The following is an 8191-nucleotide window of genomic DNA, read 5'->3' on the forward strand; positions in this document are numbered from 1 at the left end:
AGTGCAAGAGGGTTCCCTTTTCTCTACATCCTCTCCAGCATTTATTGTTTCTAGATTTTTTGAGGATGGCCATTCTGACGGTTGTGAAGTGATAGCTCATGGTGGATTTGACTTGCATTTCTCAAATGATTAGCGATGCTGAGCATCTTTTCATGTGTTTGTTGGCAATCTGTATATCTTCTTTGGAGAAATGTCAATTTAGGTCTTCCACCCATTTTTAGATTCTGTTGTTGTTGTTTTTTTTTTTTTTGATATTGAGCTGCATGAGCTGCTTGTATATTAAGGAGATTAATCCTTTGTCAGTTGCTTCATTTGCAAATATTTTCTCCCATGCTGAGGGTTGTCTTTTCATGTTGTTTATGGTTTCCTTTACTGTGCAAAAGCTTTTAAGTTTCATTAGGTCCTAATTGTTTATATTTCCATTTCTCTATGAGGTGGGTCAAAAAGGATCTTTCTGTGATTTGTGTCAAAGAGTGTTCTTCCTATGTTTTCCTCTAAGAGTTTTATAGTGTCTGGCCTTAGATTTAGGTCTTTAATACATTTTGAGTTTATTTTTGTGTATGGTGTTAGGAAGTGTTCTAATATCATTCTTTTACATGTAGCTGTACAGTTTTCCCAGCACCACTTATTGAAAAGGCTGTCACTTCTCCACTGTATATTCTTGCCTCCTTTGTCATAGGTTAGGTGACCATAGGTGTGTGGGTTTTTCTCTGGGCTTTCTATCTTGTTCCATTGATCTTTGTTTCTGTTTTTGTGCCAGTACCATACTGTCTTGATTACTATAGCTTTGTAGTATAGTCTGAAATCAGGGGGCCTGATACCATGAGCTCCAATTTTTTTCCTCAAAATTGCTTTTGCTATTCGGGGTCTTTTGTGTTTCCATACAATTTGTAAAATGTCTTGTTCTATTTCTGTGAAAAATGCCATTAGTAATTTGATAGGGATTGCATTGAATCTGTAGATTGCTTTGGGTAGTATAGTCATTTTCACAATATTCATTCTTCCAATCCAGGAACATGGTATATCTCTCCATCTTTTTGTATCATCTTTGATTTCTTTCATCAGTTTCTTATGGTTTTCTGCATACAGGTTATTTGCCTCCATAGGTAGGTTTATTCCTAGGTATTTTATTCTTTTTGTTGCAATGGTAAATGGGAATGTTTCTTTATTTACTCTTTCTGATTTTTTGTTGTTAGTGTATAGGAATGTGAGAGATTTCTCTGCATTAATTTTGTATCCTGCTACTTTACCAAATTCATTGATTAGCTCTAGTAGTTTTCTGGTGGCATCTTTAGGATTTTCAATGTACAGTATCATGTCATCTGCAAAGTGTGACAGTTTTACTTCTTCTTTTCCAGTTTGGATTCCTTTTATTTCTTTTTCTTCTCTGATTGTTGTGGCTAAAACTTCCAAATCTATGTGGAAGTATAGTGGTGAGAGTGGGTACCCTTGTCTTCTTCCTGATCTTAGAGGAAATGTTTTCAGTTTTTCACCATTGAGAATGATGTTGGCTGTGGGTGTGTCATATATGGCTTTTATTATGTTGAGGTAGTTTCCCTCTATGCCCACGTTCTGAAGTTTTTGTCATAAATGTGTGTTGAATTTTGTCAAAATCTTTTTCTGCATCTATTGAGATTATCATATGGTTTTTATCCTTCAATTTGTTAATATGGTGTATCACATTGATTGATTTGCGTATATTGAAGAATCCTTGCATTCCTGGGATAAACCCCACTTGATCATGCTGTATGATTCTTTTAATATGCTGTTAGATTCTGTTTGCTAGTATTTGGTTTAGGATTTTTGCATCTATGTTTATCAGTGATATTGGCCTGTAGTTTTCTTTTTTGTGACATCTTTGTCTGGTTTTGGTATCAGGGTGATGGTGGTCTCGTAGAATGAGCTTGGGAGTGTTCCTTCCTCCACTATATTTTGGAAGATTTTGAGAATGATAGGTGTTAGATCTTCTCTAAATGTTTGACAGAATTCGCCTGTGAGTCCATCTGGTCCTGGGCTTTTGTTTGTTGGAAGATATTTTATCACAGTTTCAATGTCAGTGCTTGTGATTGGTCTGTTCATATTTTCTATTTCTTCCTAGTTCAGTCTTGGAAGGTTGTACTATTCCAAGAATTTGTCCATTTCTTCGTGGTTGTCCATTTTATTGGCATATAGTTGCTTGTAGTAGTCTCTTATGATCCTTTGTATTTCTGTGGTGTCAGTTTTTACTTCTCCTTTCTCATTTCTAATTTGCTGATTTGAGTCTTCTTTTTTTTTTCCTGGTGAGTCTCACTAATGGTTTTCCAATTTTGTTTATCTTCTCAAAGAACCAGCTTTCAGTTTTATTGTTCTTTGCTATTGTTTCCTTCTTTTCTTTTTCATTTATTTCTGATCTGATCTTCGTGATTTCTTTCTTTCTGCTAACTTTGGGGGTGTTTCGTTCCTCTATCTCTAATTGCTTCATGTGTAATGTTAGGTTGTTTGTTTGAGGTTTTTCTTGTTTCTTTAGGTAAGATTGTATTGCTATAAACTTCCCTCTTAGTACTGCTTTTGCTGTATCCCATAGGTTTTGGGTCGTTGTGTTTTCACTGTAATTTGTTTCTAGTTATGTTTTTATTTCCTCTTTGATTTCTTCAGTGATCTCTTGCTTGTTTAGTAGTGTATTGTTTAGCCTCCATGTGTTTTTTTTTTTTTTCCTGTAATTGATATCTAGTCTCACAGCATTGTGTTTGGAAAAGATGTTTGATACAATTTCAATTTTCTTAAATTTAACAAGGCTTGATTTGTGACCGAAGATGTGATCTATCCTGGAGAATGTTCTGTGTGTGTGCACTTGAGAAGAAAATGCATTCTGTTGTTTTTGGATAGAATGTCCTATAAATATCAATAAATTCCATCTTGTCTAATGTGTCATTTAAAGCTTGTGTTTCCTTATTTATTTTCTGTTTGGATGATCTGTCCATTGGTGTATGTGGGTGTTAAGATCCCCTACTATTATTGTGTTACTGTTGATTTCCCCTTTTATGGTTGTTAACATTTGCCTTATGTACTGAGGTGCTCCTATGTTGGGTGCATAAATATTTATGATTGCTATACCTTCTTCTTGGATTGATCTCTTGATCATTATGTAGTGTCCTTCCTTCTCTCTTGTTACAGTCTTTATTTTAAAGTCTGTTTTTTCTGATATGAGTATTGTTACTCCAGCTTTCTTTTGATTTCCATTTGCATGGAATTTATATTTCCATCTCCTCACTTTCAGTCTGTATGTGTCCCTAGGTCTGAAGTTGGTCTCTTGTAGACAGCATATATATGTGTCTTGTTTTTGTATCCATTCAGCCAGTCTATGTCTTTTGGTTGAAGCATTTAATCCAGTTACATTTAGGGTAATTGTTGATATGTATGTTGCTATTACCATTTTCTTAATTGTTTTGGGTTTGTTATTGTAGGTCTTTTCCTTCTCTTGTGTTTCTGGCCTAGAGAAGTTCCTTTAGCATTTGTTGTAAAGCTGGATTGGTGGTACTGAATTCTGTTAACTTTTCCTTGTCTGTAAAGCTTTTGATTTCTCTGTCGAATTTGAAGGAGATCCTTGCTGGATAGAATAATCTTCATTGTGGGATCTTCCTTTTCATCACTTTAAATATAACTTGCCACTCCCTTCTGGCCTGTAGAGTTTCTGCTGAAAGTTCAGCTGTTAACTTTATGCGGATTCCCTTGTATGTCATTTGTTGCTTTTCCCTTGCTGCGTTTAATTTTTTTTCTTTGTGTTAGTTTGATTAATATGTGACTCGGCATGTTTCTCCTTTGGTTTCTCCTGTATGGGACTATCTGCATTTCCTGGACTTGATTGACTATCTCCTTTTCCATGTTGGAGAAATTTTCCACTATAATTTCTTCAAATATTTTCTCAGACCCTTTCTGCTTTTCTCCTTCTTCTGGGATGCCTATAATTTGAATGTTGGTGTGCTAAATGTTGTCCCAGAGGTCTCTGAGACTGTCCTCCATTCTTTTCTCTTTATTCTGTTCTGCAGCAGTTATTTCCACCATTCTATCTTCTTATACGTTCTTCTGCTCTAGTTATTCTGCTATTGATTCCTTCTAGAGTATTTTTAATTTCAGTTATTGTGTTGTTCATTACTCTTTGTTTGCTTTTTAGTTCTTCTATGTCCTTGTTAAACATTTCTTGTATTTTCTCTCTTCTGTATCTGAGATTTTGGATCATCTTTCCTATCATTACTCTAAATTCTTTTTCAGGTCATTTGCCTATTTTCTCTTCTTTTATTTGGTCTTGTGGGTTTTTATCTTGCTCCTTTGCCAGCAAGTTAGTTCTCTGTCTTCTCATTTTGTCTAATTTACAGTATTTGAGGTTTCCTTTCGCTAAGCTGCAGAGACATAGTTCCTCTTGCTTCTGTTCTCTCCCCCAGGTGGTGAGGTTTGTCCAGTGGCTTGCTTAGGCTTCCTGATGGGAGGGACTGTTGCCTGCGTTCTTTTGGGTGGAGCTAATTCTTTTCTCTCTGATGAGCCGGGCCATGTCAGATGGTGTGTTTTGGGGTGTCTGTGAGCTTAGTATGACTTTAGGTTGTCTGTGTCCTGACGGGTAGGTTTATGTTCCTGTCTTTTTTATTTTTTGGTGTCTCACAACTGATTCTGAGTACTAAATTTATTAAATTGACTAGGTCTAGATTTATTAGTCTGAAAATATAGACAAATTCAAGAAAAATTTATGTAAACCTACTTATACTTTATGCTTCAATTTCATCCTATTTAGGAAGAGGGGTAGAGCCATTATAGTAATTTGTATATTCTTAATATCTATTTTCCAATTATCAGTTCAAATTAATCCCTGAATTTTTACAAGTCTTTTAAAGCATATTTTCTTATCCTTCTTTCAATCATATCTTCTTTGCTGTTTTTTATTTCTTTTCTTTGCCTCTCCCTCTTTATACCTATCTCTGTCCATCTCAGATTTTACACCCTCTCTTCCCCTTCTATTTTTCTGTATTGCTCTATATGGCAGGGAGTGAGATTAAGAAAGATGATATCTGACATATTGGCCATAGTTGCAATTTTAAAATCATTTATTTAACACTGAAAATTACCATCAAGTTTGTGTAGTTCTTCTTTCTTTTTTATACTTTTATGAAGGATTATATGAAAAAATATCAAGTAATTGTGCCTAGGTCATTTGGAAATGTGTTCATAGAACTAGATTTATGACCTATTTGTCCAGCAGTCTGTCCCATTTTCCACTTTTATTTCTTAGTTTGTCCAGCATAGTAAAGCCATAATCTAACCATTTTTTTTATGCCTCAGAAAATCATTTTCATCATTCACAATTCAAAGTGAGGCTTGTTATGATGGATATCTATTTTAAGGATGGTGAATTTGAACTCTTCTTCTTATTAGCTTCTTTGATTTTAAATTTTACTCTCTTTAAATCAACTTATTTCTAACTGCGGGAATGATTATGTACTTGAATGAGATTATATCTTTTTAAACTTGTTTTTGCATATTTTTCCCCCAAATATTTCCCTTCTCTGGTTTGCAAATCTGAAAATAGATTTAGAGGGTTAGGGATGTTGTAAAGTAGATGGAGTCAAGAAACCATAGCTAAACTCATTATTTTCTTAGCTTCCTGGTTGGGAAGGACTACTGAACAACCTTGCTTTGTCAATGAATCCATGGTCCTTTCTTTTCTTCTCATTTATTCTATCAAGTCTGTACTAAGAGTCTACTATTTACCAGGTTATGTGCTAAGACCTGGCAGAACAAAAGTAAAGGCAACAACCCTTGCACTTAAGAAGCTCACAGTCAAATTTGGAATATCTCCCTGGAAATTTTCTAATCCCTCAGCTTTCCTGATAGAGAAAACCCTTCATTATTCTTTCCATTTTTGAAAGTTTCCTCGTGTCTCTCTTTTTCTGCCTGTCTCTGTCTCTAATTAAAGGATCTCTCTTTATTCATCTTAAAATCTGTTTTCTGGGACACTGCTTTTCTTTTACTATATATTACCTTTTGATAATTTCACTGACTCTCAGTGTTTCAACTACTCACTATATGTCTCTTTTTTTCCATAATTTATTTGTCCTCCTAAACCTTTCTTAGTAGTCTCAGATTAATTAATCAAACTTTTTGCTTGCTCTACAAATGTAGGCAACACACAGGAGCTTCAAAAAGTCAAAATTGAATAAATATTCTTCCTCTCAGGGCCTATTTCTTCTGTATTTTATTTTTCTTCTAGCAGCACTGTGTTGGATCTATTAACAGAGCCAAGGACCTAGAAGTTATTCCTCACTTTTATCCCCCTTTATCTCCTCCTGTGACTAACCATCAATTTTGGTGATTTTATTCTCCATGTATTTTTTCAACCATCCATCTCTTCTATCCTTATTACCTATGCCCTCCTTCAGACCCCAATCCTCTCATGACTAAAAAACCTAATAACTCTTGCCCCTTTCCTTCTTCTCCTCACACCTACCCTTCTCATACATGTCAGTGACATCAAATGAAATTTTAAGTAATTACCTAAATACTTTAATGGCCTCCCCTTTTTTTTTTGATAAATCTCAGTCTCCTTAATCATATATATAGGATATAAAATATTTTATAAACCAATGTCTTACACTTTACACTCCAATAAAGTTAAATTGTTTTCAGTATCATATACATATCGTCTGCATCACATGTTCTTATCTAAAAGCCATCAAGTGTCCTCAATTCACTTGTCTCACTCCTGCTCATAAGTTAAGACATCCACCAGTAACTTTAAATTTATATTCCATGTTTGGCTATGGTTACTCTTCTGTGATTTCCCCATACTGTCTGTGTATTACTATCTTTGATTTTCCATCAAGCATCATGATCAGCTTTTATCTATATCCTCTTGCCCTCTTTCCCCCGTATGCATTGCTATTAGACTGAAAAATCTGTCAGGATGGGAATGTCCAGTACACAGGCATAGTGCTCTATGCACAACAGGCTATCAACTATTCTATAAGTAAAAATTTGATATAATAACATTACTTTATAATTGGTAAATATTTATGTGTATATTTTAAATATCAATCTAATGATGCCACTTAAGCGCTTAAAACCCTTCACCAGCTCCTGACTATACTTTGTGTGCCTTACAAATCTCCTTTCTCCAATTTTTAAGAGACTTACTCTTTCTACTTACTATTTCAGATTTGCATGGCTTGTTCCTTTACTTCCTTATGACCTTTGTTCAAATTTTACCTTATCAAAAATGTTTTTACCAAATTGGTCACATTCTACTTCTTTCCATCTGCTTCATTTTATTCATAGCTCAATGCAGCCTGATATATATTTGTTTATTTTATTTATTTGTGTGTCACCCTGAGTTTACCAGACTATAAGTTTCATAAAAACTGGGATTTTAAGTATTTTATCTACTGTTAAGTTCATAGCACACAGAGTACTTTAGATTTATTATGATAAATAAATAAAAGAATAGATTCATCTTTGTTTAGTTCCTCTGCTAGATTTTTTTAAAAAAAATGATTTCTTAAAACTTTTTAAAGAAACTGTCTTAACCCAATGAATTCACCTTAATGTTGGGATTTAAAATTTTGGTATATACATTTAGAGAAGAGTTTTTTGAAAGATCTGGTCTGATATGGTCATCCCTAAAAATATTTATATTACTTTGTCTATGTTCTAAACTTGTACATAAGATTTTTTTCTACTTGAAGAATAACAAGGTTATGTGGAACTTTGAGTATAAGACTGTAGCTATTAATAAAATTTAGAGTTACTGAAGGTTTTGTGTGTGGAATAGGAAATAATCCATGCAGATGTTAGACTTATAATATGACCAGAGAGGCTGGATGTGCATACAAATAGATGGCAGAAGAGATTTAATATTTACTAAATATTCAGTATATAATTGGGACTTACATACTTTATTAGTATTTTTTAAAAATAATACCTACTATGTAGGTCTTTTTATACTCATCTAACTTTAAGTATCAAACCAAGATCCAAAGATATTTGAAAATTTAATTAAGACCCAATGGCTCATAAATAGCAAAGCTAGGTAAAAAAATGGAACATATTACAAAATCACTGAATACAATGTCTGTCATATAGAACATTTGGATTTATCCCATTATATCCCATTTTTGTTATTATTATTCATACTAGAGCCATTAAGTTACCTTCATTAAAACTAGGATTT

Source organism: Balaenoptera physalus (assembly GCF_965194825.1).
Source record: "Balaenoptera physalus genome assembly, chromosome: 18".
Taxonomy (NCBI): Eukaryota; Metazoa; Chordata; class Mammalia; order Artiodactyla; family Balaenopteridae; genus Balaenoptera; species Balaenoptera physalus.